Below are 24,217 nucleotides of genomic sequence, written 5' to 3' on the forward strand. Positions count from 1 at the left end.
AGAGTTTCACGGAATATATTGTAAAGTGGAGTGACTGTATTTTGTGAGTGAAACGCGACAATCAATTGTGTATAGCATTGTCCCACAAACAGCCATGGATTGAGTGACCACATTTTTTTTCATTGAACCACTGCATAACTAATGGGGTTTCAGATGTAGCCTGGAAGGGTTTAGCATCCAGAATCTGAAAGAGATTGAGTGGAAAATGCATCTGATCAGAAGTTTAAACCTGTGTGCAGACACACCACCTGAACTAATTCAAACATCCCTGCTGGGACACTGAGCAAAAAGGCAAAAAATAGAAAGAAAAGGGAACTTGAAGCTAAGTGAGGGTCTTTGAAAAATGTAGCCTGCTGATTCAACAGTAATTTTTCATGAAGTTAAACAAGATAAAAGGAATTTAAAAGAAGGATTAAGTGAATTTGCAGAAAGTGCTGGAGTAAAAGTACAAAAGGTCAAAGCGAAAAGATGAGAATAAAGTAAGATTAAAATAAATTATTTAAAAGATGGGAAATAGACTCAGTTGAAAAACAATGAATCCCTTGAATGCAAATAATTTTGTGATTTTTTACACAATAGCATTAATGCTGGTACTGCCCTAACATGTTTGGTGCACTTGCATCAATAGAAAAAGTAATGCTGCTGGTGAGAGCTGGTATAATCTGTACTTTAAAAGTTTAAAAACTCCTACACTACTTTATCAATCATAAGGATGGAGAGGTCCAGACAATGGCAGTCTTTGGCTTCATTATCCTCTATCTCTCATATCGTTTGATCCTTGCTGAATAGCTATCTAATTCCCAGTGGAAATATGCTTCCCTGCTCTCTGTGCAGGGATTTATCATGAACTCTGTCCAAAGCATGGGTTTCCTGAGGGAAAGCTCTGCAAATATGTTGAGCCAATGGTGAAAATAGCAAGCTTTAGACTCACTTTTCCCCCATTAGCAAGATGCTGCTAAAGGTTGCGATATTTGGTGCTCAGTATATGATGGGCCCAGCAGTTGAGCAATAATCCACAATAGCAATCATATAGGAATAATCACCATTGTACATTGGTACCTTTATTAGTGAAGCCTGGCCCAGTGATTCCCACAGATTATATTTACATCAAGTCAGCAACTCAGAAACCATTCCTTTCCATAGTTTTTTTTACTATTGCCTATGCTTACCCTTTAATCATGTTCCTGGATGATATTGATCCAAAGGAGTTTCAAAGGAGTTAATTGGTCTTCTTGTGTTGGGAGTTTGTTCCACGTATCCACTGACACTCCACTGCAGTGCTGGCGAGTACTCCATTATCCTTTCGATGGAACATTAAACCAAGATCCTATCTGTCCGTTCAGGTGGATAGTAAACTGTCACGACTCAAAAAGAGAAGGGTTTCTCTCCCGGTGTCCTGGCCAACAATCTCCCCAGGTAAAATTAGTCATTCACTTCATGGCTGTTTATAGGGCATTGTTATGTGCAAATGACCTGACACGTTCACCCATAAATACAATCACTGCACTTTACAGTAAATCCTGTGAAGCATTTGAGATGTTCCTCTGACATGAAAGACGCAATATCAAGAGTAAGAATTATTATTATTAAGTCACGATGGGCAATTTTTTCTGATCTCTTGCCTGACTTGAAGCCTTGTACATCCACGCCATGACCAGCACTGCCTACCACCACCTCCGCAACATTGCCAGACCCTACCACTTCCACCCTCGCCCGACTCCACTGGCTCCCCATCCCCCAGAGCTTCGAGTTCAAGATCCTCGTCCTCACTTTTAAGGCCATCCATGGCCTTGCCCCTCCTACCTCTCTGACTTGCTGCCTCCCTACCAACCTGCCCGCTCCCTCTGCTCATCAGGCTCCGGCCTGCTCCATGTCTCCTGCCCGATGCCCCCCCATCGCTGGCCGGGCTTTCAGCCTCTGTGCCCCCACATTCTGGAACTCCATCCCACGGTGCCTTCGCCTCACTTCCTCCCTTGCATCCTTCTAGGCCAGTCTCAAGACCCTTCTCTTCGACCGTGCCTTTGGTCTCCCTCCCACCTCTCTGCCTTCCCTCACCCCTACACCACCCTTCCCTCATGCTCGGGCTCCGATATCTGACTGTTCAGCGCTTTGGGACGTCCTCCCGACATGAAAGGTGCTCTATAAATGTAATTTTGTTGTTGTTGTAATTTTTGGGGACATGTCCTCTAGTTCTATGCTTATAGTCTTAAGTTTAATAAGTCATCTTACAACTATTTCATCTGTGCCTCATAGTATTGTAAAGAAATGGATCATATTCTGCAACCCCACAAAAAAAGACGTAAGCTCCTTTGCAACTATTGTAAGCCACCTCAATTGAACAGGACCCCCGATGATTTGCAGTGAAAATCATCACTGATTTGACCTGATCTTCAGGGATGGACTGACCTGATGGAGCACAATATCCAGTCATGCTATTCCTATTTTTCTAAAGGGAAAAAATTGCCTTGAGTGCCAGGAGACTTTTATTTACTTAGGATAATTGCGTCAGAATTTTAAACTTTATCCGTAGTCAGTGAATCACAGCAAGGTAAATTTGCTGCTCAGATATCCAGGGATTTACCGTGTGATTAATACAGCAGTCAACATAAGGATGGATCATTTTGAGTGTGAAGAAGCCATCTGGGATAATCCTCGATCACATATTTCTCCAATCTAAATTGCAACTGCTCATGACAATTATATTTTATGTCAGTATAATTATTCTGCCATTTGTGATTTTTATAATGCAGTATAACATGATTGCACACAGTAGATTTATTGTTATGTGTGATTTGAGTAGGTGGCCTACAGTAGTACTTCTGTATTGCAGGACTTTTTTTTAAACTCTGCCTCAGAACATGGGTGGCTCTGACATTTGTCTGTCTTTATTAGTTGCCCATCATTGGTTGCCCTGAGAAGTGTAAACATATTTAAAAGAAAACTTGATACATACGTGAGAGAGAAGAATGATGTACAAGAGAGAAATAGGTGGGAATGGAATTTAGTGAGCAGTGTAAACATTGGTTTGGACTAGTTCAGCTCCAAGGAGACCCTGCTTACCTCCCCCCCAGAAGATTAATCATTAGTTGGTCATTTGACATTCCTTTCTCCTGGCTCAGCATCCAGACTGGCTTAGTAAAGCGGAGTGTGCATCCTTGGATGGTGATGCTGTCAGTGCCTGAGATGTGGAGGCGCTGATGGGAGCCAATCAGGAGAGCCTCGGTCTTGTTGATGTTCAACTGTGGAAAGTTCGCTCTCATCCAGGACTTGATGTCTGACAGACAGTCTGTCAGGACATCAGTTGTCCTGGAGACAAGGTTGGAGGCAGAGAGATAGAGTTGGGTGTCATCCTCGTACGCGTGGAAGTTGACCCCATGTCTGCGGATGAGGTCACCAAGACGGAGCATGTACAGGTTGAAGAGGAGAGGACCAAGGATAGAGCCCTGAAGATCACCGCACGAGACAGTGCGGGGGCTGGAGGAAGAGGCCATTTGTGGAGATGAAGTGGAGATGGTGTGAGAGGTAGGATCTAAACCAGTCAAGAGCAGAACCATGAAGGTTGAGGTGAGAGGAGAGGCGGTGGAGGAGTGGTCAACGGTGTCAAAGGCAGAAGAGAGGTCAAAGAGGATGAGGAGATGGAAGAGGCTCTGGTCACAGATGGACAGAATGTCATTTATCACCAGGGCTGTTTCTGTCCTGTAGGCAGCACCGAAACCCAATTGGAGGAGTTGGTAGAGGAAGAGGCGGGAGAGGAAACAGCGAATCTGGGAAGCAATGACTTGCTTCAGGACCTTGGAAAGGAAAGGGAGATTGGCGATAGGGTGGTAAGTTGGGAGCAGGGATGGGTCCAGGGAAGGATTTTTGAGGATAGGGGCTTTTTTTCAGGGAGTGGGAACAGTGCCAGTGGACAAGGAGAGGTTGATATAGTCTCAAACAGAGCCCCAGACCTAACTGTAACAGTGCAGCATAGTCACAGAATGAGAATAGATGACTGCTGTCATCCACTTATGTGGAAAGCGTGTCCAATGCAATGAGCGGATGGGATCCTCACTTCTCTCTCCCACTGTTCTACAGGGTGTTTACAAAGTCATATTACCTTATTTTTTTCTACAACTGAAACATCTGGGGGAATGATGATCATTGTATTTAGAAGTACTTAATTGTGTTCAGTACAAGTATTTAACTGTATTTAGATTTCTCACAGGTTAGGTGTGTGTGAGCGCCATCATTTTCATGGCAGATAATGTTCTGTTGCCATGTTGGAAGCCACATCTTCCGTAACATGGATGGAGTGACAAGGAAGTTACTGGTATCAGATGTTATTGCACTACACTCAACTACACCAGAAACTAAAAATTCATTGTAAAAAAACAGGGGAAACAGGACTTTGTGAACACCGTGCACAAAGTTGGGCTATTGGTTTTTCATGCTTTGTCTTATTTTTTGCCCGTAATATATGGGAGAGGAGCAAGATTGGTTTACAGGAGAATCATTCATTATTAATTGTACTCCTACAGAAATCCAAACCTCATGTAAGAACGATAAAAGGCGGAGTATTCTTTGTTACCTGTAAAGACAGCACTCAGAGGTATGTGTGGGGTGGGCAGGGGGAGGGGAGGAGCTCACAAATAAGATATGAGGCTGGAGGCTATCACATCCAAGTTTTATTACATCTTTATTTAAGATAAGAGGGCATCGTGTATTTTCATTGAAGGTTTTCCGGGACTTCAGTCAATTTTCTGTATTTTTTTGTTGTGAGGTTAGAAAGGTTCCAGCTCCTCTGATGGCTCAGGTGGTAAATTTGCTGAGGTGATCTTTCCCCTCATCGGTAAATTCACCAGCCTCGGTGACTCAACTTTATCTCCACTTACTGGTACATTTTACAGACTCAGTGTTTATCCGTTAAAATATGAATACTGATGAATGGAAACTCATCCCAGTCTCAGGTGTACAGAGCTTGATGTTGCCTGATTTTGTCTTGCTACACTGAGTTAGTTGATCTCAGCCTACAGACTGATTGGGTCCAACAGTAACTGGCTTTAGCCACCTTGGACTAAGGAGGGTAAAAATCAGACCGGGTTGTATTCCACTGAGGTCCTCCGAGAGGAAACTCGCCTCTCACACAGTGACTGGACTCCAAGAGTGTTTCAATAATATAGATACCTTAGGCTCAGAATTACACTCTGTGTTATATCAAGTACTAGCATGATGCTTTTTGCTATAATTTGTGCTTTTGGTGCTCCTAGAATTCAAACAAAATACTTAAACATTGTATGTTATTTTGCCTCCTGGTGGTTGTGCAAGTGCTATGAGACATTATCCTGCGTGAAGGGCGCTATATAAGTACAGTTGTTTTTATTATTGTAGAATCATATGGTTCATTCACTCCATGACTGTTTGTGGGACATTGGCGTGCACAAAATTGGCTGCCATGTTTGTCCACAAAGCAGTCAGTCACTCCACTTTACAGTGTATCCTGTGAAGCGCTTTGGGACGTCCTCCCAAAATGAAAAGTGCTATACCAAGTGTAAGGATTTTTATTATTATTAATATGTTAAGAAGTGTGGCAAGGTAGCAGAGGGTTGCTGGCATCCATAGAGCTGCACTCTGCCTGAGTTAATACCTTCAGGAGAGGAGAATATTGGAGGGGAAGAAATAACACAAAGCAGAAATGTTCCTGTTGAATAGTGATACTAATACCATTGAACAGCTTTAATGTGGTTTCTAGAATTCCACTGATACCATTTGATGCAGACCCAACCAATGCTGACCTCCCAACAGTGAATGATGGTTGTGATTAGTACTGGAGACAGCTTTTATGAACTGGCTCAGGTCAGGACCCAAAGGTGTACGAATGCTCCGAAATTGCATTGAAACCTCCAATAACAAGAATTGATCAATGTAATTCACCATCAGAGTGCTGCTATTTTTGTATTTTTCTTTATTAGTTTGTTGCAATATTATATGACAATACAGCGTGTGCTATACCATCGGATCATGCAGTAAAATAAATCCCAATACCACTGCAGTTCAAACACGTCTACGATACTGTAGTCAATCTCATGATTCAATGAAGGAGCTTGCTGTTTCTTACTGTATATTTAAACACCCACTGCCACCCAAAATGAATCTTAGTGGGAAAGGAACAAAAACAGCTCCGTAAACTGCAAATATTAGAAAGAAAAATAATACAGCACAATTTACATTGCTATACTGCCTTTCAAGTTGGGAGGACATCTTAAAGCACTTAATAAAGGTTGTTGTGTGTTTCATTTGGTACACCTCAAGCTGAGTGATTTCCTCTACGCCACGGCAAGGTTTTCTTTTGTCCCTTTGGTGCTCCGAGAATCCAAAACAAATATATGTGTTACATTGCCTTCTGACTATTAATTTTCCTGCAAGCATTCATATGTTGTTAGCGTGAACCCAATGGACTCTTTTTGTTTCTTTTGCATCTTAATATTTAAGCACTGATGACCTAATAAGTGGTGACAATCCACATAATGCTGTATGCCCAGCACAGTGCCACTACAATACTGCAGAAACATTAGCTAAACACTGCAGTAAATGTCCCACCAATTGAGATAATGATATTATTGCCTTGGAGCAGCCATGCTATGCTAGTAGCATTATCCCTACTGGTGGCAATTTGAGCAATCATGTTCAACAGATTGTGAAGAGTTTATTCCATATGGAGTTAGATGGATGGCTGTGTGAGGCAGCAAATGGTCTCCCAACCCACAAGTGAACAAGACCTATTACCTCAAAATAATGAACAATTGAAGCCTGTTCAGATCATCTTACCAGTTTAACTTTTTAATCCTGGCCATGTTGGCTGGACCAGCTTAGTAGTTTGATTTGATGTTTGTTGCAAATGGTAATGGCTCATTTGCTCAATGGCCCATTAACTGGTTAGACTCCAGCAGTACCCCAACACACACTCCTTGTCTCTTGCCAACCTGCGCCTAATACTTTTGCGGAATTAGATAAGCAGGATGCATCCCTCCAGGGCGAGAGCGCACACTCCATTCTAAAAATCTATTTTAAATGTAATTTTGTTGTTGTTGTTGTTGTTGTGACTTCCATGTGTAAGTGGGATGCATAGAATTCTCAGTTTGCTTTGGATACTCTTAAGCATAGCGATGGGTTTCCGCATCTGTCAGACACCCAAAAAAAGAAAAAAAAGCATTTGCTCAACAGCTGTAAACCCTCATGGCAGTCTTGTGTTTAGCACCAGGCTGATCCTGATTATTAACCAGAGAAATAATACAATAGAAGAGCTGCAAATGTATCAGTCCTCACCCCTCATTGGCAATGCGTCTCCATTTTCTTGCTACTGCGTCACTAAGTATTATTCTGCAGACTGCACTTGCTTTCTGTTTTATAGAATCCTGCCCAGAATGCACACTGGGAGTATTGATGTTGGTGCAATGATCCAAACCAGGACAAGAATGACACAAAAACATGTTAATTCTTTCGTGCCATTCGACCCGTGGGCACAGGCACTGAGGGCCGAATGACCTCCTTCTGTGCTGTAATATTCTATGATTCTCCTGAGGATAATGATGAAGATTTGAAACCTGCTATCAGGGATTGGAAAACAAACCGAGCACTATAAAAGAACCACCATACTCGTGCTGTTTCACAGGAGTTTAGATGTAGTCTCAAACATTTTCATTATAAAAAAAAGCGTCATCCCTCTGGAGAGATGAGGATGTTTAAGGTGGTGACCAAAAAATTTATAGGGGAGGGTTAGAAAAAGATTATTTACACAGAGGGTAGTGGGAATGTGAAGATCTCTGCCACAAACCATTGCTAAGGCAGAGTCCAGAAATTGTTTTAAAAGATAAATGCATGAAAAAGAGGATTATTAAAGAGTATAAGCAGTTAGGAGAAGAGTGAGATTAGATCAGGTGCCTTGTGTGGAGAAAAACACCAGCGCAGACTTGTTAGGCCAATTGGGCTTTTCTATGCTGTAAAGTTCTACAATACAGATTATATGATTATTATATATCTGCACTACAGTAAAAACAGGCACCTGATTTGGAATACCTTAACTTGCAATTTCTGCAACACAAAGTCTACTATTTTGAAAAACATACAATCTGATTCTTCAGACTTAGCAATGTAGCATAACGGGAAATCTTGATGTCTGTGACACGGGTTTAAATTGTTATGGACACAGTTGGTGCTCCAGATAGGATCCACATTGATGGATTGCTTCTCAGCATGTTGAAAAGTCACGTTTTCCTTTTTAAATAGTTTCCTCTTTGCTTTGTCTTTCATTCTCAGAGGTGAGCCTTCTGGCACACCCACAGTCAGTCTTTCTTCTCCCTTCCCCCTCGATAAACGCAGGAAAACAAATTTAAAATTAAAATGAAGGAAATTGGGCATTCACTTCATGGATGTTTGTGGGATACTGCTGTGTGAACATCGGCTACTGTGTTTGCCTAGACAGATACTACACTTTACAGTAGTTTCTGTCAAGTTCTTTGGGACACTCTCTTGATGTGATAAAGTGTTATATTAAAATGTAAGGATTATTATAATTATTATTATAAAATGAAGAGAGAGGTTTAAATAATCTCTACTCAGCATGCCTTGTTACTAATAAAATCCACAATTTATTCCTGCAAACAGTAAGCTTAATGACCCTTAACAGGTTTAATGACCTATAACCAAGTAGTTAATGACTATTAAAAATAATAATGACCTTTAGTAAAGAAGTAATGGTCAGTATGTTCACCATTGGTTTTAAAAGGTTTCACACTGAAATTTAAAGGGAAACAGGAACGAGCATAAAATCAAATATTTAAGCTTGTCCTAGATGGTGTGCAAACAGTAATGCACACTGCCAAGATCACTAAAATTAGCGTCCAATGGTACATCATTGCCTGATCCGTTTGTTCTTCACAGGAAACAGAGAGCATTACCTGCTGCTTTGAACAATTTCGCAGTAACCTGGGTAATGCAATTAGGATTTGCACGGGTGGCATGTGATGCCAGCTGGAGCCGAAGAAGGTGGTTGCACCTGTTACTATCAATGCCGTGTTGAGCACACATTAACTCCAATTCTTAGCAAGGATCACCAATGATTTATTTATCTGGAAGATTTGTTTATTTGAATACATGAATGTGGAGTCAATAAACCCAAAGACAAGATCAATTACTCCTCATCTCTCATGTCTTTTAGCTCTAGAGTAGAATGCACTATTGGATGCCCTGAAGATGTGTGACCTACAGTATGACATTTCTTATTTACAAAGGGGTAGATCTCAATTAAGCTCACGTGCAAACACATTTTACTGATACCAAAGGATTTGTACTTAATATTGGGTTCTGCATGGAGAGCAGCCAGCACTGCAATGGCCCCTAGTTACTGTATTTATGGGCCTTTCACTGTCTTGGGCATTGTGTCTAGGAATAACTGAAAAGCAATCCAAATGTTTTGGAACACAATGCAAAAAAGTGTTAGTCGCAGCCTAAATGAACTGGAACGGTTATCATGGCTTTGGCACCGAGTGTTCCTGCGCTCTTCTATGTGAGGAATGATCTCTCCAGGAGGTGTGTCCCAGAAACAGTGATCAATCCTTTCAGTTACAGTTTCCAATGCACAAGATGTAGAGAGAGCAGTAAACATTTTACTTTATAGTTACCATGGCCCACATGGCGAATACAAGGGACTCAGCTCTTTTTGTCATTAGCGAGGGTGCGCTGTTGTTTATTAAAATCTCCAGACAGCATGTTGTAGATCAGCAGATTTTTTTAATGACCTTCTTTGAGAATACATTCCACTTTATGTATATTCTTTTTATGTATGAAATCTCCAGTCTCTTTTATAGGCACTGTTTGCAACAAATTGGGTCTCAGTTCCAAGCCAGATTGGTTTGATCAGTGCAAGGCCAGGGAATCATCTCTCAACTGACTCGTAGGAAGTGTTAGAAGAAAAGAGAGTTCGAGAAAGATGGAGTTTTCTTCCAGTGATCAAACGCTGGGGATGACAATACTGTCTTCAAAAAAAAAATTGGCTTTCCAAAAGCAACTATGTGAGCAAAAATTTCTGTTAAATATGTTTTTCCTTTGCTCAGTGTTGTGCAAGACTTGCAGATCAGCCATGAGTGCCTGTGATAATTTGATTTTATCACAGCTGATACCAGTGTTACATTGTTCTGCCAGTATTCTCAGTCTCCATGTACATTTAATGGCATAAAACTAGGGTAGTAAACCTGCAGTAAAGTGTATTTTTTTTTGGTCAGCTGGGTGTCTGACACACATGGAAACCCATCACCATGCTTAAGAGTATCCAAACCAAGCTGAGAATTCCATGCATCCCATCTACACATGGAATGGAATGTGCACTCTTTCCCTAGAGGGACGTATCCTGCTACCGAATTCTGGAAAATATTAGATGCAGGTTGGCAAGAGCCAAGGCTTGGGACCCCAAAATGTGAGTTGAAGCACTGCTGGAGTCTAACCAGCTAAAACTGCATAGCTTGCAATTGATATTGCTGTCTGGCAAACTTTCCCGCTGTTTGTCCAGCTAGGACCACCTCACCCGTTGGGCCTTGGCTTGCAGGGTTAAAGGGTGTCCACGTGCAACTAATGCAAGAGCTGACTGCTTGGTAAATATGTTCTACAGTGTGCTTTCAGTTATTTCAAGTGTGAAAGTAAACTCTTATTAGGGTAGAAATAAATCAATACCTTGCAAATTTGCATGCTGTTTTGGATTGCATTTCACATCCAAATTTCCTATTGGCTCCCGGCTCCCTGCTCCAGGTTGGATAGAATAGCACTGAGGAGCTAAAATTGACAGGCTAAATAAAGCAGGTGATATTCAGTGAAGAGTCATCCTGCTGTCTGTAAATACAAGACTCAGAGATGTATTTTTTCTCTGAAAATAGGATTTTGAAATGACAGGAGATTGGCTTGTCATTAAACGTCTCATACTCAGCAAGTGGGTGGCAAAGATTGAGAGACCAGATGGGAGGGAGGAGGGTGGAAAGAGAAGAATAAAGAGAGTGAGACCTGGAGACCCAGACAGAGAGGAGAGAGAAGTAACCAAGAAGAAGAGACAGAAATTGAGTGAGAAGTAATTCAGAATTACAATCCTTGTGCACTCACTTTGTGTGACAGTCCTATAGGCAGCAATAAACAGCTTGCACTTATATTGCGCCTTATGAAAAGAACTCTTGCATTTGATATAGCTACCATCAAGTCAAGAATGTCTCAAAGCATTTCACAGGGTCTGTAAAGTGAATTTGTAGACTACTAACACAAGGGAATGTCTCAAAAATAGCCATGTAGTGAGTCACCAAATTCTTTTTCCATAGGATTGTTGACCAAATTACCCGGAGAAATTCCTTTCTCTGTTTTGAATAGTGCTATGGGATCTTTAATGTCTACCTGAACAGGCAGATGGGATCTAAGAAAGGGAGATTAACAACAACAACAACAACAACAATTTGCATTTATATAGCGCCCTTCACACGGGATAGCATTCCAGAGAGCTTCAAATTACGTATTAATTTGAAGAGTTTAAGGATGTTACCCAAAAGCATTGTCAAAAAGATATGTTTATATCAGCATTTTGAGGGCAGAGAGAGGGAGAGAGGCAAAGAAGTTCTGAAATAGCATTCTAGGGGGTAGAAGTGTAGTGAAGGCATAGCCACCAATGGTGAGATGGGGTGAGTGAGAAATAAGCAAGACACTAGCATAGAAGAAGGCTATGTACTTCCACTCTCTGTTTCCAATCCTTTAACTCACTTTCTATCTGTGCTGCCACCTTTACATTAATACAACAACAACTTGCACTTATATAGGGCCCTTCACTTGAGGTAGCGTCCTGGAGTGTTTGACAGTGGCAGAGTCTGACAACGGTGGGGGGCGTGACTGTAAGCATGATCAAAAATGAAGGTCTTTAGGCGGAATTTGAAAGAGGGGAGGGAGGGGGCAAGACAGAGGGGTTGAGAGAGAGAGTTCCAGAGTTTTGGGGTGTAATGGCTGATGGCACGGCCACCGATGGTGGAGCGGAAGGGCTGAGGGACAAACGGAGGTCAAAGCCAGCTGAGTGAAGGCAACGGATAGGGGAGTGGGGTCTAAGCAAATCGGATAGGTAGGGAGGTGTGAGGGCCTGAAGGGATTTGAAAACGAGTGAGAGGATCTTGAAATCGATCCGTTTGGGAACTGGGAGCAAGTGGAACCTGGCAAGAGGCTACAGAGTTTTGTACGATGGGAGTACAGAGTTTTGTGCATGTACTTGTTGAATTAATTTAATTTTTGCGTATGGTGTATTAACATCATGCACCTTCATTTTTTAACAAGCTTCCTTATTAAAAGCGTTTTGCAAATCCACAACATTGCCTTTAAGTATTCCCAACTATTTCAAATAATTCTATTGATTTGTCAAGTAGATGTGCCTTTTGTGTATTGGTTGTTTTTAATCAACCTATGTCTTTCTAAGTGATTATTAATACTATCCCATACTATTCCCTCCAAGTATATGCTGACTGAATGTAAAGGCGCCTGGTCTGCAGTTACTTGGCTTGTCACATTGTCTCTTTTTGAATAGAGTGTCATGTTAGCAACCCTCCAGTCTTCTGGCACAATTTTCATAATCCAAGGTTATTGGAATGATTTTAGACAGGGTATCTAATATTTCCTTGCTGACTTCTCTCAGCATTCTCGGATGCTGCCTTCAGGCACCGTTGACTTACCAGTGACGAACCCACTATGAGTTTCACAAATTTGTGTTTTAGTACCATTTCTATAGTTACCCTTTCTAATTGATGCCCATCCTTCTCTAAGGGATTAGAGGTTGAGGGATGAACCTATATATCTCCTCTTGGAAACAACTACTGATTTTGTGTTATATGGTTATAATAGAAAAATCCAACAGTCCACATCCAGTCTTTTTCTTATGGCTGAATAATTCACCCCAATTTTCTAAATAAACTACAGAACAAATCTAGCTGAAAAAACATATGCCCATTTGTATTCTTTACATTAATTAGTTCAGACATAAAATAAACCAGCAACGTTGGGAAGGTTGCATTTTGCCCACAAACAATTGGATCCTTTCTTAGTTCAAAATAGATTCCTTCTGTTTACAGTACTGAGGAGATGGCTTATTTTTATTAAAGACACGTGTGTGAAGATTTGACCCATTTAGAATAATAATAATCCTTGCATATGATATAGCGCTTTATCACATTGTTGAGAATATATTGCAAAGTGAATTGACTGTATTTTGTATATGAAACGCGGCAGCCAATTATGCACAGCAATGTCCCACAAACAATTATGATTAATATGACTTTCTGCAGCAATGTGAGAAGCAACTACAAACAGCTAAATAATTGTAACATAGTCCAATGTTCTTATTTAACTATACAGTAGACCTCACATATTCTTCAGGGTTTGCCTTGGGTGATTATACGATTTATATAGATCAGACTTATAAGATTTTACAAATTGTCATTGGAGAAGGTAGAGCAAAGGTCGACTATGTGGAGTCCTGTAGCTCAGTGGTTAGAGCACTCGCTTTGCAAGCGAGAGACCTGAGTTCAATTCCAGGCAGGGCGAAACCTTGGGCAAGTTCCGTACTCCACACGCCTAATAATAATCCCTCCAAAAACACAAAACAATAATAAATTGGTCATTTTCAATCCACGACTGTTTGTGGGACATTGCTGTGCTCAATTGGCTGCCCGTTCACCCACAAATATACAGTCAATTCACTTTACAATATATTGTGTGAAGTGCTTTGGGACGTCTAGAAGACGTGAAAAGCGCTATATCAAATGCAAGGGTTATTATTATTATGTTGATATAATAATCCTTGCATTTGATATGTTGCCTTATTATGTCAAAATGTCTCAGAGAGACTCATAAAAGGTTTTCTGCAAATTGAAAGTGAATGTGTATTTAATAGCCAAAATAAAGCACTTGAATTAAGAGACAGAGGAAGTTGGGAATGTTCATACTGGGGAAGACAAGTCGTAAATTGGATTACATTGACAACAAATTGGATTTATATAGTGCCCTCCACATCGGATGGCATCTCAGAGCGCTTCACAGTAACGGATCCCGGGGCCGAGCCAGGGGGAGGGGGAGGAAGATGACCAAAGGTGCGGTTGAAAAGAAAGGTCTTCAGCAGAGTCCTGAAAATAGGAAGAGAGGGGTCGAGGTGAAGGGAGTGAGGACGGGAGATCTAGAGCCTCAGGGCATAGTGTCTGAAGGTATGGCCACCGAGGGTGGAGCGGAGGACTCGGGGGACAAGGAGGAGGCCAGACCCAGAGGAACGAAAGCAACGGGCACTGTTTTGAGGAGAGAGGAGATCAGAGAGGTAGGGGGGTGCAGAGGAGTGGAGGAATTTGAAGACAAGGTAAGGATCTTGAATTCGATCCTCTCTGGGACAGGCAACCAGTGCAGTCTGGCGAGGACTGGGGTAACCGGGGAGCGCAGATTGCTGCGGGTGAGAACACGGGCGGCAGAGTTCTGTATAATCTGGATTTTATGGATGGTAGTGGAGGGGAGGCCGGTGAGGAAGGCATTTGAGTAGTCCAGCCAAGAGGTGACAAATGCATGGACCAGGGTTTCAGTGGCTTTCGGAGAGAAGTATTGGCGGAGACGGGCAATGCGTCAGAGGTGGAAGAAAGCGGTGCTATGAGGGCCCGAATGTGGGGGAGGAAGGATAACTGGGGGTCGAACCTGACGCCTAGGTTGCATATGGGTTTGGAGAGTTTTAGGGGGAGGTCTGGTAGGTGGAGGAGGTGAGAACCGTGAGATTTTAGATGTTAACAAGAGCCAACGAGAGATCTAGGGAAGGTTTCTTGAGGAGGGGGTTGATGACAGCAGTTTTGACACGGGCAGGGACTAATCCGGAGGAGAGGGACTGGCTGATGACATCAGCCAGTAGTGGGCAGAGGAGGGGGAGGTGGGTGACCAGCAAGTTGATGGGGAGGGGGTGAAGGCAGCAGGTGGTGGGTTTCATAGGTGATGGTGGGTGAGAGGGAGGAGGGAGAGATAGGGAGGAAGGAATGTAGGATGGGGGTTGTAGTAGGAGCTGATGATGGGGAGGGTGAGGGCGACAGAGAAGGCGTGGTGGTGGGTGCCAAGAGGCAGGTGGATGAGGCTGCCTAGCGGATGTTGTGAATTTTAGATGAAAAGAAGTCCATGACCTCCTCACACTTGGCATTGGATATGAAGATTGAGGAGGCCTGAGGGTGGGCATGGAGGAGGTAGTGGCTGGTAGAAAAAAGGATTTTAGGATTGGGTGGGTTTGGAGATGGTCCTGGATTTCAGGGGGATGAGGGAGTTGAAGGTGGAGGAGAAGCGATCCTGGAGCAGCTGGACGGCTGCTTCAGGATCTCCGGGGGTGGAAGGCCAGAGGGATAGGATATTTGATGATGGGAGGGCCTTTGTGAGGGTCTCAGGGGGTAGCCTTTTCCAAGGGCGGTAGAGGATGGTTGAGGGCTTGGTGGAGGAGAGAGGGATGTGAGAGGAGAAGGAGATGAGGAAGTGGTCTGAGATGGCCTTGTCCACTATGCTAAGGTCGAAAATGTCAAGGCTATGGGTGATAATGAGGTCAAGGGCATGACACACTCAAGATGCTAAAGGGTATAGATAAACTGCAATCTAATCATACATTTAATACGGTCAAAAATTTCAAAAAATCACAGAATTATTCTCAGAAGAGGGAAGGTTTACAGACAGTTCAGATTGTATCAGTCAATTCAAGATGGAATTTAACAGCTACTTGGTGAGGAAATTGATCGAGGGGAATAAGACCCTGAGTTCATGTCAGATTTTTATTTGTTTTGGATTCAGTCAGATGTTTTTTTTTCCCAGACCTGAAATAGCTCTCATGGAACCTGGTATTCAACAGAGAGTTTTGAAATGAATTACCAACATTAGAATGATGCTGTTCCCTTCATCCATCTTGAATTCTGTTTCTAATTTTCACTAAAAAAACTAAAGAATTAGCTTTGAATGTTTTAAAACTATCGAATTTAATGAAGTAAAGGTTAATATTTGTAAAAAAAAGAAGGTGCAGCCACCCTTCTTATAAGTATAATAAGTCCCACTGAGCTCCATGTTTGTCTGTGATGTTGCACTCCGCAGTAATTACTTACCGGCAATTCTTACTAAACAACAATTTGCACTCATATAGTAACTGTTCCCGTAGGAAAACATCTCAAACCTCTTTACAAAGACAAAATGGGCACTCAATCGGGGTGGGAGGAGGGAAGGAGTAGAAGGAAGATAGTTGAAGGTGTAGTCGAAGACAAAGCTCTATAGATGAAAGGGTGAAGGGAACAGCATCATTGCAATCTTGGTCATTCATTTCAATACTTTCTATTGAACACCAAGTTCCGTGAGAGCTGTTTGCTTCTTCCATTAAACACACAAGTGAAAGTTGCTTGTTACGATACGTTTGTCTACATTCAAAAAAAGTATCAAATTTTGTGGCTACTCAATGTGATATCTACACCTAAATTATTCATCAAAATAAATTGATTGCATTTCTAATGTCAGTGGAGAATCTAGCGGAACTTACTTTTCTCAAAAAGGTTTTAAAAATTGAGGAATACCATTCTAAAAATAAATTATGCTCTTTGGGAACAGAAATGATGCCTCAGGCATAGAGATGGCCAGATGCTGTGCTTATTATAAAAGAGGCATTGGGATAGCTCTGGGAGGCTGGGGAGCCCAATACTTACACAATACTATGAAGAATCAGTGTAGCTTCATGGGAGAGATGTGCCTGCCAAAATCATTGAAGGTTTATGAATGAATGATAGCTTTCATAAATGAGACAACTCTAGAGAGACTTTTCACACAGCTACTTGAATTTACCGTATGTTGCACCTTTCACATGAAAGAAATGTCTCAAAGAAATTTATAAGATTGATCAGAAAATGAAAAGAATATTGTTATGGAGCGTTTCGCCCACAAATATGCAGTCAATTCAGTTTACAGGATATTCTGTGCAGTGCTTTGAGACTTCTAGAAGACATGAAAAGCGCTATATCAAATGCAAGGATTATTATTATTATTAAAATGGGCCATTTCTTCTTCCCTCCCCATTCGATAAATGGTAAGCCTTGAAAAATTGTTCTACAAGCAGATGTTTCTGCGCCATCAAAACATCTGCATCGAAAGTGCCCCAACAGTGATTCAAACATTAAGTTACAAATGTTGAGCCACTTGGACCCAAAACTTTGATAAGGAATAAACCCATTTTCTAATTCACCGTAACACCAGCAATTTCCTACAAGCAACAATAGCAACTTACATTTATATAGCGCCCTTAGATAGAGTACTAAAAACATTTAGATGAGTAGCTGATGAAATCAGGGAGTGAATTTGGATGAGGAAGGAGTATAATAATCACTCTTGCACGTGAGACGTCTCAAAGCGTTTCACAGGATTTTATTGTAAAGTGCAGTGACTGTGTCTTTGTTGGCAAAAGCCCCAAATTAATGGCATAATTAAAAATAAAATGACCCAGAAGTAATCAATAAGTAAACAGTGCTGTGTAGGAAACTGCACCACAAGATTGAAAGGTATAGAATAGACTAGAGTGGGGTTAACTTCTAAAGTGGATCCAAAATTAGTTAATTCAGAGAATCAAAGAGCAGTTTGTGCCAATGGCAGCTGCATGGATTGGAAAGAGTTCAATAGCAGATTCTCGGTAGTCAATATTGAGGCTACTGTGGTGCAAATGAATAATTTTGACATGCAGATAGAAACAACATTGACTAAGGTCCCTTGTGCAAAATGAGAGCACTCGTCTCGCAAGCTTGCCTGAGTTTGATTCCTGACAGGGTGAAACGTTGGACAAGTTTCCGTACTCCACACGTTCCTCTTTACCTAGCAGTAAGTAGGAACACGATTGTTAGCTGATTGGCGCTTTTCTGCAGGTAATAATGCCTTCAAAAATAATAATAATAATAATAATTTGGTCACTCAATCCATGACTGTCTGTGGGACACTGCTGTGCGCAAATGGCTGCTGTATTTCGCCCACAAAATATACAGTTAATTCACTTTACAGTATATTATGTGAAGCGCTTTGAGACATCTCAAAGACATGATAAGACGCTATATTAAATACAAGGATTATTATTAATGTTATAATTATAATTAGAAGAGATTGTAAATTACAGGGAACTATCAGAACAATTCAGAGGGATGGCTTTATGTAGTTTGCAGGTGTCATTTTAATGTGAGCACATGTATAGTGATGAGACCAGGTGGAGGAATAAGCATTGGGAATATATGCTGAACAGTAAAATCTTACAGGTTACAACCCAGAAGAAGCATCTGGAAACACTGGTAGATAGAACAACAAAAACAGAAGTACAGCTTGTACAGCAAATAAACAGGTTTTTGGAGGTGTATAATTGGAGCAATGGAGTAAGAGTATTGGCTCCAACTGAAGTAGAGTTCTGTACTATTGTAGGGACATCCTAAGTATTTGAGAGGATAACAGATTTATAGATAGGGTTAGGTACCTGAGCTGTGAGAAGAGACTTTAGAAACTGGTAACGTTTATGCTGGAGACAAGAAGATTAAAGGATGATCTTATTGATGTTTCAGAGTCCTGAACGATATAGATAGATGGACAACAGAAGTATGTTCAGATAATCAACAGATCATGATGTTCAGCTCAGAAGGAGAAATGTAAAAATACATTCCGCTCGACTCCACCATCGGTGACCGCACTTTCAGCCACTATGTCCTGATACTCTGGAACACTCTTTCTTTATCCCTCTGCCTCGTCCCTTCCTTCCCCATCTTCGCCCCTGAAGAACTTCCTCTTCGACCCTGTCGAATCCCTCATAGCATCTGCCCATAGCACGGAAACCCTCATAGAATTTGCCCATAGCATGGAAACCGCCCTGGTCAAGGTCACTAACGACATCTTGACCATCTGCAACCAGGGCTCCCTCTGCCTCCTCGTCCTCCTCGACCTATCGGCCGCATTCGATACGGTCGACCACTCTATCCTCCTCCACCACATGTCCTCCCATCTCAACCTTCAAGGCCCTGTCCTTGAGTGGTTTAGATCCTACCTCTCCCACCATCTTCATTTTGTCTCTGCAAACGTTTTTTCCTCCAGCTCCCGCACTGTCTCGTGCGGTGTCCCTCAGGGCTGCGTCCTTGGTCCCCTCCTCTTCACGCTCTATATGCTCCCCCTTGGTGACATCAACTACAGACATGGGGTTAACTTCCACATGTATGCGGATGACACCCAACTCTACCTTTCCTCTTCTACCCTCAACTCCACAACTACCGATGTCCTGACAGCCTGCCTGTCCGACATCGAGTCCTGGACGAAAGACAACTTTCTTCAGCTCAATGTGCGCAAAACTGAGGCCCTCCTGATTGGCTCACGTCAGCGCCTCCGCACCTCAGGCGCTGACAGCATCAGCATCCAAGGCTGCACTCTCCACCACTCAAAGCCGGTCAGGAACCTCGGGGTTCTGTTCAACCCTGAGCTGTCCTTTATTCCCCACATCCGCGCCACAACTGGCACCGCCTTCCACCACCTCCGGAACATTGCCAGACTACGGCACTACCTCACCCCTCACGCTGCTGAAACACTGGTCCACGCCTTTATCACCTCAACGCTGGACTACGGGAACTCTCTTCTCGTCGGTCTTCCCGGCATCTCCCTCCTCTGGCTCCGGTCTGCTCCACATCCCCCGCCCTAACCGCCCTACCTTCAGTGGCCGGGCTTTCAGCCTCTCAGCCCCTAGGCTCTGGAACTTCATCCCCCAGTGCCTTCGCCTTGCTTCCTCCCTTTCTCCCTCTCAAGACCTTTCTCTTCAACCGTGCCTTCAGCTCCACTCTCGACTCTCTAGCCCCTCCTCGCTCCCTCTCCTTACCCTGACCATTTTCCCCCTGCTCGGGTCCCGACCCAACTGTCCAGCGACGTAAAAGGCGCTCTATAACTTCAATCTTGTTGTTATTGTTGTTGTTGTCTACAGTCACCTCTCCCCGGCTCAGTGTTGTGCTCCACCACTGTCAAGTGCACTGGGACTCTACCTTGTACGAGGGCCGCTATATAAATGCAAGTTGTTGTTACATGAAACTACCTTCTGCAGAGGGTGGTGAATATATGGAACAGTTGTCAGGGTTGCAGTGGAGTTGAATAGTGCTGACCATTTCAAAAGAAAATCATACAGATAATGGTAGGAGTGGAGAGTTGGGTGTTATAGGACTGGCAAGGAAAAAACACATTTGTCATTTCTTATCTTGTGCTTTCTTGTATTCTTACGTAGAGCATATCTCGCCCTCTATGGACAAGGCGGAAGCCGTCCTCATTGGCTCCCATCAGTGTCTTATCACCTGTGGTTCTGAACTCAACCTTCCCTGCCTAATTCTCAGACACACCGAACCTGTACACAACCTTAGCTTCAGGTTCAATCCCCAGTTATCCTTCCTACCCCCTTTCCTCCACTCCTCCAAATTGCCTGCCTTTTGCTACCTCCCACCTTGATTTTTCCAAAGCATTCCGCTCGTCTCCCCAGCTCCACTAATAACAATAATGATACAAAACTCTGCCGCCTGTGTCCTCACCCATACCAGGCTCCGTACCCTTTTCACCCCAATTCTTGCCAGGCTCCACTCACCTTTAAGGCCTCCATAGCCTTGCTCCCTCCTACCTCTCTGACCTGCTGACTCCCTACCAACCTGCCCGCTCCCTCCGTTCGTCAGGCTCCGGCCTGCTCCGTGTCTCCCGCCCGACCCACCCTAGCATCGGTGGCTGGGCTTTCAGCCTCTTTGGCCCCACACTCTGGAACTCCATCTCATGGTCCCTTCGCTTTGCTTCCTCCCTTGCCTCCTTCAGGGCCGGTCTCAAGACCCTTCTCTTCAACTGTGCCTTTGGTCTCCCTCCCACCTTCCCTAATCCCTACACCACCCCTCTCCCATGCTTGGGCCCTGGCACCTGTCTGTTCAACGCTTTGGGACGTCCTCCCAACATGAAAGGCGCTCTATAAATGTAATTTTGTTGTTGTTGACTCCCTGTTGCAGAATGGATCGATTTCAAGATCCTCACTCTCCCTTTCAAATTACTTTGTGCCTTGGCATCTCCCTACCTCTACGATCTATTCACGTGCCTCGTCTTCTCCGCTCCACCATGGGCAGGCATACTTTCAGTCACAATGCCCCAAATATCTGGAATTCCCTGCCTTCATCCCTCAATCTTGCCTTTTTTGTGCCCTCCCTCTTCAAACCACATCTGAAAACTTTCCTCTATGATCAAGGCTTCGGTCATCTTCTACCCTCTTTCTAACTTGGAGTGTTAAGCGCATCAAAACGCTGCCCACATGAAGTGAGAGGTATAAATGCCAGATGTTGTTGCTTAATGAAAGCATTATTGATATAAAGCACTTGATGACAACACAGCACTCACGTATGCAAAGCAATGATTACAGAACTTTTTAACCAAATTGCTTTTTGCAGATGGTGCATCTCACGACTACATGTCTATCCATCCTGCTTATCTCAAAGATGGCATTTCTGTGCCTGAAAAATGTAGCAGTGATTACAGGTGGCAGCAATTTATAGCAGTGAGATTCCTGGGAACTGAGAAATGCACAATACTGAGTAAGATATTCAAATCAATCACTTTTCTTAAAATTTAATCACAAGTACCAAAAACGCCAACAAAATACCTCAGTCAGGTTATAAATAGCTTCCCATGCTCATACTTACAGAGCAATTGGTGAGAATTATATTTTAATTTGTACCTCTTCCATTATCATTGGAAGAGGTACATTTGGTAGCACTATCGCCTATGAGCCTTTGAATTCATAGTCTAGGCTGATACTGTAGTGCAGAGCTGGGGATGTGCTGCATTATCAGAGGTGCCGTCCTTTGGAAGAGATGTTAAACTAGGGTCCTGGCTGCCTGTTCAGGTGGATCAAGAGAAACGAGTTTCTCCAGATATCTTGGTCAATAATCCCCCAAAATAAAATTGATCATTCATTTGCACCTGGCAACTGAGTTTATCGGACATTGACACACACACATGTGTTTATGTGTGTGTGTACTGCTGTACGGTGGTTTGTACAAAGTGCACTGGTTCATTGGCTCAGCTTTCCAGAGATGAATAACACAGGAATTAACACCGATGGTGTGATTTAGACCTTTATTCTTGTTAATTTATGTGTAAGTAAACATCTTTCATTCCAACTGCTCTTAACCTGATCCTAATTGAAGTTTGGGTACAGTTTTAACAATGTCTCTCATGCCTGGCAAAGTATATTTCTTCTTTAACCACAATTGTAATATGATGTATGACTGAAACTGAGAAGAATCATTCTCAATATACTGGGCTAATAGCACAACGTCTGTATTACTATGGAAGTGTGTAGATCACATTCACACAAGGTCGCAATGTGTTCCACTTGTCACTTGTGAGTAAAAGCAGTCGCTCAGTGTGACTGTAACATGAATAGCAGGAAGACTACCGAGTTCTTCTACTGAGCTGCACCTGGCAACTGAGAACTTCAGAATGCAGCAAAACCTCACAGGAAGAGAGAGAATGGGAGAGAGTCACGTCATCACATAGTAACTTTTATTGAAATCAGACTGAGTTGTCTGAGTCAAAAATCACTCTTAAGGGTAAATGACTCCACCAAGAGCGATTACTGTTTTCGAATCTTTAGACTGACGTGGAAAAAGTGGCAGTTCCCATTCTCGTCACGACTAGAGACTCGAGTGACTGTGAGATCTCCAGCTGTTCACTGTCAGTCAGTACAGTACGTCACATTAATTTCTGCGATCTTTGTCAGAGCTTCAGGGGAAGAAGAGGCTCCAGGCAGGTGGTCACAAGGCATTGCCAGTTCCTGAAGATTTCCTATTAGAGATAGCCTCTCTTCACTTGTAGGTTCTTTGTGTGGACGTATAATGATGAAAAGCTATCCCAGAGATTTTTTCTGCATTTCAATCATATTGTGACCCAAATGCCTTTTTGACCCCATTGTGCATATTTGTATCTTAATATTATTAGGACTTTCACAGTCCAGTGGCCATTCAGCCCTATTTAGATCCCCTACTCTTTCTGCCATAGCCTTTTATATTTTTATTTTTCAATTGTTTGTCTAATTTTGCAAAAACACACTTGTCACTTTACAGTTAAATACTATGAAGCACTTTGTGACATTCTCCTGACATGAAAGACAATATACTAAATGTAAAGATTTGTATTGTTACAATTCCCTTTTAAATGCTATAGTGAATTCTGCTTCAATTGTTTGTTGAGCCATTCCATGTCCCACTAACAGTTCATGTAAATACAATGTCTCCTAATCCCTCCTTTTATTGTTTTGATCATCACCTTCAATTTATGCTTTCCGGGTACTGATTCACCGACCAGTTGAAATAGTTTCATCCTATTTATCTTATCAAAATCGCTACTTTTGAACAACAAAATCAGTCAAAACCTAGTATTTATCCTAGTGATATAATGGATTATATTAGTCGCTTTGCAATCAGGTTTCTTAAGTAGATTTATTAATAAATTCAGTTTGAAAATTGCTGCTCTCTGTTGCATTTTGAGGGACCAGATTTTTTTTGTGATCAGCAAAGTATCTAACCCATTCCAGAAACCCATCACCAATGCTTATAGTATTTAAGTAGACTGAGAATTCCACTTTTGCATGTTAACTACACATGCAAATTTCCCTATAACTGGAATGGAAAGTGCACTCTCTCCCTGGAGGGACCTACCCTGCTTATCTAATTCCGGAAAGTATTAGGCATTATATAGTATTAAGTAACAGATTGCTGCAAATAGGGTAACAGTTAGCCATTTGCCTTGAGGCATTATAGTAAGAACATAAGAAAGCATACAACTTTGCTCATGAAGTTTGCTCCTTCCACTTCATCTTGCCTGCTCTATCTACTCATTTTTGTCTCTGTAAATTTCCACTTTTCTTGACAAATATACCACTTTTTTATGCAAAGGAAATTGAATGAAAACTTCAGACTGCCTTCTCTTCCCCATATTCCTATGGGTTAGCTAAATTGGGACTTTTCCCACCGGAGTAAGAGGAGATTGAGAGGAGATATGGTGGAGGTGCTTGAAAATCTATTTCTTTTGGTTACGGAATTGGTGACAAGGAGATTGTTAGCAGCAAAACTAGGGGGAGAGGTTGGGAGGAATTTCTTCTCAGAGGGTCGTTAGGGTTCAGAATTCA

This window comes from Callorhinchus milii, unplaced genomic scaffold (assembly GCF_018977255.1).
Source record: "Callorhinchus milii isolate IMCB2004 unplaced genomic scaffold, IMCB_Cmil_1.0 Scaffold1, whole genome shotgun sequence".
Taxonomy (NCBI): Eukaryota; Metazoa; Chordata; class Chondrichthyes; order Chimaeriformes; family Callorhinchidae; genus Callorhinchus; species Callorhinchus milii.